Here is a 6,421-nt window from a genome sequence, read left to right as displayed (position 1 = left end):
CCAGTTCTGATAATCCCTCAGATATCAACATGTCCTTGGGTGCCAATCAAGACCAGGGACATCTGCCTGGTCTTTGGTAGTAACAGACCCCTGCTGCTGCAGGGCCATAGACCCAGTTGTGGTCCCAGGAGACATCACTGGCTACTCACATTAGGTTGTTCCTCACTACCCTTGAGTCTTCAGTTCTGCCTCTCTTCATTGTGCCCACATCCTTTTGTTTCTCTTTCCCTTCCATTTCCCACCATTTATTTGTTCCTCTTAGTGGTGCCCAGGGTCTCTGAGTGTCTGGGATCATCACAGGAGTGGTTTCAGAAGTGCAATGCTTCATTTGTGTATTATGGCATCAGGTAGGCGTCATCTAGGGCATGGTCTGCCATCAACCTCCTTCCCAGGCCTGTGTGGTAGCAAACTGGTGATCATCTTAGGCTATCTCCCTGTCCATGTCCCATAGGGCTGGTCTGGTGGTGGTCTTAGGTTTGCTGATCATCTAGCCCACCCAAGAATTGCCCCTTGCAAGGGTCATCTGTCTTGGACTCACTTCTGCCCAGGGCCCGTGATTTCAGGTGAGAGGTTCTACTGGTCTCTGTCTTGCTCCCTATCATGCCAGACTGGTGGTTATTTCAGACTAGCCCCTTGTTCAGGCTCCCTGGTTCCAAACCTGTGGTTGTCTCAGGCTTGCTTTTTTCAGGGAATGTTAGGCTACTAAGCATAGACATAGCCTCTCTCCTCTCTGCCATCTACTGATGCTTGTGTGACAAAGCAGACACACATGTAATGCTGTTAGTGGCAGTTGAAGCTAATATTTTTGAAAATTCACCAGATAGAATTATATATAAACATTAATATTTTTATACTACATTTTCTTAATTTTTAAAAATTCGGGTCATCAGTCTTTATCCCCCTCCCTTCCACCCTCTAACTGTTCCACACTCCATATGTCCTCTCCACCCTATCTCTAATAGGATGTCCCTGCTGCCCACCCCCACCCCAACAGACCTCCCCACTCCCTGGGGCCTGAAGTCTCTTGAGGGTTACGTGCATCTTCTTTCACTGAGTCAAGACCATTCAGTCCTCTGCTGTATATGTGTTGGGGTCTCTCATATCAACTGGTGTGTGCAGCCTGGTTGGTGATCCAGTGTCTGAGAGTTCTCGGGGTCCAGGTTAATTGAGACTGCTGGTCTTCCTATAGGGTTCCCCTCCTCCCCAGCTTCTTCCAGCTTTTCTCTAATTCAACCCCAGAGGTCACCAGCATCTATTGGTTGTGTGCAAATATCTGTATCTGACTCTTTCAGCTGCTTGTTGGGTCTTGCAGAGGGCAGTCATGCTAGGCTCCTGTTTGTAAAAACACCATAGTATCAGTAATAGTGTCAGACCTTGGAGTCTTCCCTTGAACTGTATCCCAATTTGGACTTGTCTCTGGACCTCATTTTCCTCAAGCTCTTCTCCCTTTTTGTCCCTGCAGTTCTCCTAGACAGTAACAATTCTGGGTCAGAGTTCATGACTGTGGGATGGCAATGTCATCCCTCCACTTGATGCCCTGTCTTTTTCTTTTGGAGGGGGACTCTACAAGTTCCCTCTCCCCTTTGTAGAGGCCTTCATCCAAAGTCCCTTTGAGTCCTGAGAGTCTCTCCCTCCAAGGTCCATAGTACATTCTAGAGGGTCCTCCCAACTCCTATTTCTGAGGTTGCCTGTTTCCATTCATTCTCCTGGCCCTCAGGGCTTCAGTCCTGTTTTCCACCCCAAAATATTTGATGATGTTCCCCTCTTCTCCTCCCTGTCCCCTTCCCCACCCAGGTCCCTCCTTCTCTATCCCCCCTCCCTTCTGTGATTGCTTTCTTCTCCTTCCCAAGTGGGATTGAGGTGTCCTCATTTGGGCCCTTCAGCTTGTTATCCTTCTTAAGTTTTGTGGATTGTATCCTGGGTATTCTGTACTTTTTGGTTCTTTTCAAGTCCTTTTGTATTGACAATGGAAAAATATTGTTGAATATGACAGTTCTAGTCTTATTTCCATGATTTTAAGTCACCAGGCAAAGTATTTCGTGGTCATTGACAGTGCTGAATTTGTGTTTTTATGTTAGTATAGATGCAAATTCCTAGCTTGCAATGGTCGCAAGTGATGTCTGTTTTTCCATTACCAGTTTTGAAGTTTCATCTAAAACAAAAAGCCCAGCCCTAAATAAAGAGGCCCAGACAATAGATTCTCCAGGGATGAGCCCCCTTATAAGTTATCCAATCCCATTTGGTCATCACTGAATACCTGTATACATGAGCAACACTAAATGAACTCAACTGGTTGAATTTTTATATGTGTAAGCATAACGAAGAGAAAAGTCATGAGTTTGAGGGAGGGTGAAAGGACATAGAAGGAGTTGGAGGTATAGAGGATGGGGTAGAAAATTATATAAATACAGTACTCATGTATGAAATTCTTTTAAAAATTAAATAAAGAGCACACATAATGCCCAATATCTAAAGATTCTTGATATGAAAAGTTGTCACAGAAAATCACAGAAAAGTAAATTGCAAGTAGAGGAAGCAACATGAAAAAGGACATGGTGTTGGACAATTGTATTCAGATAAGTATATGCATTTACAAGTTCTTTAGATGACAGGGCTAAATTAGGAAATAATTTGCTATAAATTTATTGGGAAATTTTTGTCCTGTTCTAGAAAATAAACGAATTCTATCTAGATATGGGGTAGTCAAACCATGGTCCTGGAGCCAAGTCCAGTAGGATACTTATTTCTGCAAATAAAATTATAATATGAAAAGCTCATAAATTTGCATATTGTCTATGGTTATTTTAATGCTTAAAACAGCAAAATTGAGCAATTATGATACAGGCTACATGGCCTATAAAGTTCAGGATATTTGCAACATGACTAGTTACAGAAAAAGTCTATAAAAGAAGTTGAAAATGAGCAGAGGTGTGACAAGGTAAAAATAATAAGTGATGATAATTATTATAGGAGTTACAGACAAGGAACTCAAGAATGAATGATCAGGAAACTTCTGGATTTTGGAACTTGAGGTAGAGACATTGGAACATAGAAAACACGTGTTCAAGACATTGTATGGGTAGATTCAACTCTGCTTGACAATATTTTTCAAGTGGAAGATTAAAAGAAAGAGGCCACCGAGGTTTTACTCGAGGTTTCACTAACTGGATGTTGCTGCAAAGTAAAATAGGTCACATAGTAAGGCCATCATATTTAAGAAGCAACTTGAGCATGACCCTGGCTCTGATGACTTCGCTATGCCAGTAAAATATCAAGGTAGAAATGTTTAATATACCTGACTCTAGAGCTCATAAAAGGGAGGCAGAGCAGATACTAGGAAATGAAAGTTAGAAATATGAGAGAAAAATCTCTTTGTACTAGCTATATTAATTTTATAGTTATGCGTTTCATTATAAAAATTGTGTTTACTGTGATAACATCTAATTCTGTGTTTCCTATAAATGATTTAATTCTGTTCTTTTAATGAATGAGTAATGCTCCTTTGTTATCCTGACAATTGTGATTGGCGTCTAAGCTGATTTCATTCATTGGCTATTGTATATAGGACAACAATAATAATTATGGTTATCCTAGTATTTCCATTGCATGGTGATTTTGATCCCTTCAGGTATATTCTTAGCAGGATATTAACTGTATCATATATCAGTTCTATATTTGGTTTTAAAACAAAATCCATATTAATTTCCATAACAGTTGAACGATTTTATTTGCATTCTTACCAACAGTTAATAAGTTTCTTTTCCTACTCATTGTCAGTAACATATTCTTATTTTCTTGCTTAGGGTGAAATGATATATTAATATGCTTTTGATTTACATTTTTCCTAATAGCTGAAGATGAATTTTTAAGTAAGATTATTAGCTATTTATACTTCTTTAATAAGTATCTTTTAAATTCATTGAACATCTTGTTGTTTTGGTGCTAATCATTTTTAGTTCTTTATATATCCAGGATGTTAGTCCCTTATTGAACCATAGTACAGTAAATGCTGTGTTTAACACATTTATAGTTACCATCATTCTGAATGGGGGCAAACTGAAAGCATTTCTCCCAAATCCAGAAAGTAGATAAGGGTATCTATTCTCACCACTCTTATTCAATACAACAAATGAATTTTTAACCACAGCAATTATTTAAGAGAAAGAAGTGAAAAAATTATGCTAGCAGGAAAAGAACTTGACACTATCTCTATTTGGTAAATGATATGATCCTAAAGAAATGTAAATAAAATGTCCAATTAAAAATGGCAATTACAAAAAACAAAATCCATCAGAGAAGTCTTGCACCTTAGCATTTTCAGTGAGCTGGCAGAATACTGGATCAATACAAGAAAACGGCAGCTTTACTGAACACCAATTACAAACAAACTGAGGAAAAAAAATCAGGAAAATAAACAAGCAACTTCATCAATTTTAGCCTCAAACACACACACACACACACACACACACACACACACACACACACACACACACAAAGAGAGAGAGAGAGAGAGAGAGAGAGAGAGAGAGAGAGGGAGAGAGAGAATGATGAATAAACTCAAAGATCTCTACAGTGGGGCCTAGAGAGATGGCTTAGCTGTTAAGAGCACTGACTGTTCTTCCAGAGGTCCCAAGTTCAACTCACAGCAACCACATGGTGCCTCACGAACATCTGTAATGGTGTCTGATGTCCTCTTCTGATGTGTCTGAAGACAGTGACTGTATACTCATATACAAACAAACAACACCCCACCCCCAACAAAACAAAAAAAACCCTCCTCAGTGAAACTAACAAATAAATTGAAGAAAGCAGTAGATGTTGAAGAGACTTTCCATGGCCATAGGTTGGCAGAATTAATAATGTGTCAATGGGTGTATTATAAAAACTTACTGAGATTCTATGTAATCTTCACTAAAATTCCAATGGTTTTCTCTGTTGAAATAGACAAAAATAATTCTAAAATTTTTATAGAGACATTAAAGATGTTAAAAAGCCCAATTAATCCTAGACTCAAAGAATAATGCTGGAGACATTACAGTACCTGAATTATCCCATAGAGCCTGAGGAATGTGAACAGCATAGCATTGATATTGGATAAATAAATGCAAGAGACTCCTGAAGCCAAATGCAAAAAAAAAATCAGTATTCTGGGAAGGGAATATTGGAAACTAACCGTGTTTGAAATAGAATAGAAAAGGAAACAATGAAAATAAATCAAAGTGTCCCAAGAGTTGAAAGAAAATCCAATGCTATAAAGTGTTCTAGAGGCTAAAAGAAGACATGAAAGCATGAGCATCTTGTCAGCAGAGACAGACGCTTCAGAAATCTGTGGGAAGATGAGGAATGACATACTAACTTTGGATTTTGCTTAACTCATAGACTTTCAGAGAATTGATTTGGTGAAAAGAACTATGTAAGTCAGGCCTTTACTCACAGATGCTAGATTATATGGCCAAGATAAGGAAGTTTGATTGCCCAGAATGTCAATAAGACACATTGAAAGAATGATGGCATACTTTGAAAACTCCATATGTATACTCAAGGTGTAAGAAACCTCCCCTTATCATCAAAGTACCTGGTGCAACTGGTGTACACAGAGGTGCTGCACAAAGCAATTGAATTGGGCTTGTGTATAGGAAGATTGGCCCTGACAAACATCCCTCTTCCTAAGAAACTCCTACATTTCAGAAATCTTGAGCTATGCACATTTTGTAATACTGTGAACTATTGCTTGAGGCCTTCACATGTTTATTACATCTACTGGAAAGAGCTGATTTTCTAATCTGCCTTGCTCAAAGGCCAAATGGGTCAGACTGCATTGTGCTGGTCACTTGAGAACAAGAAAGAATCAGTTGGATCATAGAAAAGCAGACAGCATAAACTGCCATTATGCAGCATAAATTAAAGTTGCAGAAGTTATGAGGAAATGATCACATGGGAGGCATAAGACAGCTGAATTTATATCCCAAACTCAGATATTTTCCTGGCTTTAAAATTGGAATGTCTGAAGACTGTCTGAATATTTCTCCAGAGAGTCAAACTGGGACTGATATGGTGGGAAGGCGGGGGAGTTACAGGGAAGCAGAATTTCGCCTTACCATATGGAAGAGCTTTTAGGCTTCTAGGACACACTATTCCAGGAATTGCTTAAGCATACTAATTGGAAAGCTAGTGGTGACTTAAGCTTTGGTTTGCACATAGAGAGCCAAGCATAAGAAGAGCATGGTGCTGGGACTTGGGGTTATTAGCTAGACAAGGTTATCCACCTTTCTCTGGGCCCATTTCCTTGTTTGTAATTTGAAGACATTATATTAAATGACCCTGGAAGGCCCTCCAGCTGTTATAATCCAAGATTCAATTTTGTTAGCAAGTCACAGTAGTATAGTGATTGGTGTGGGGGTGGGGAGGAGCACGGCAATTG

General features: G+C 39.3%; 1 pseudogene; it reads right to left on the bottom strand.

Moving 5' to 3' along the window:
* Nucleotides 1-690: 690 nt before the first annotated feature.
* LOC120099504 (small nucleolar RNA SNORA17) lies at nt 691-791 on the bottom strand (annotated as a pseudogene).
* Between the last annotated feature and the right edge of the window lie 5,630 nt (nt 792-6,421).

Source organism: Rattus norvegicus, chromosome X, assembly GCF_036323735.1.
Source record: "Rattus norvegicus strain BN/NHsdMcwi chromosome X, GRCr8, whole genome shotgun sequence".
In the NCBI taxonomy this organism is placed as follows: Eukaryota; Metazoa; Chordata; class Mammalia; order Rodentia; family Muridae; genus Rattus; species Rattus norvegicus.
This window is presented reverse-complemented; position numbering and strand designations above follow the sequence as displayed.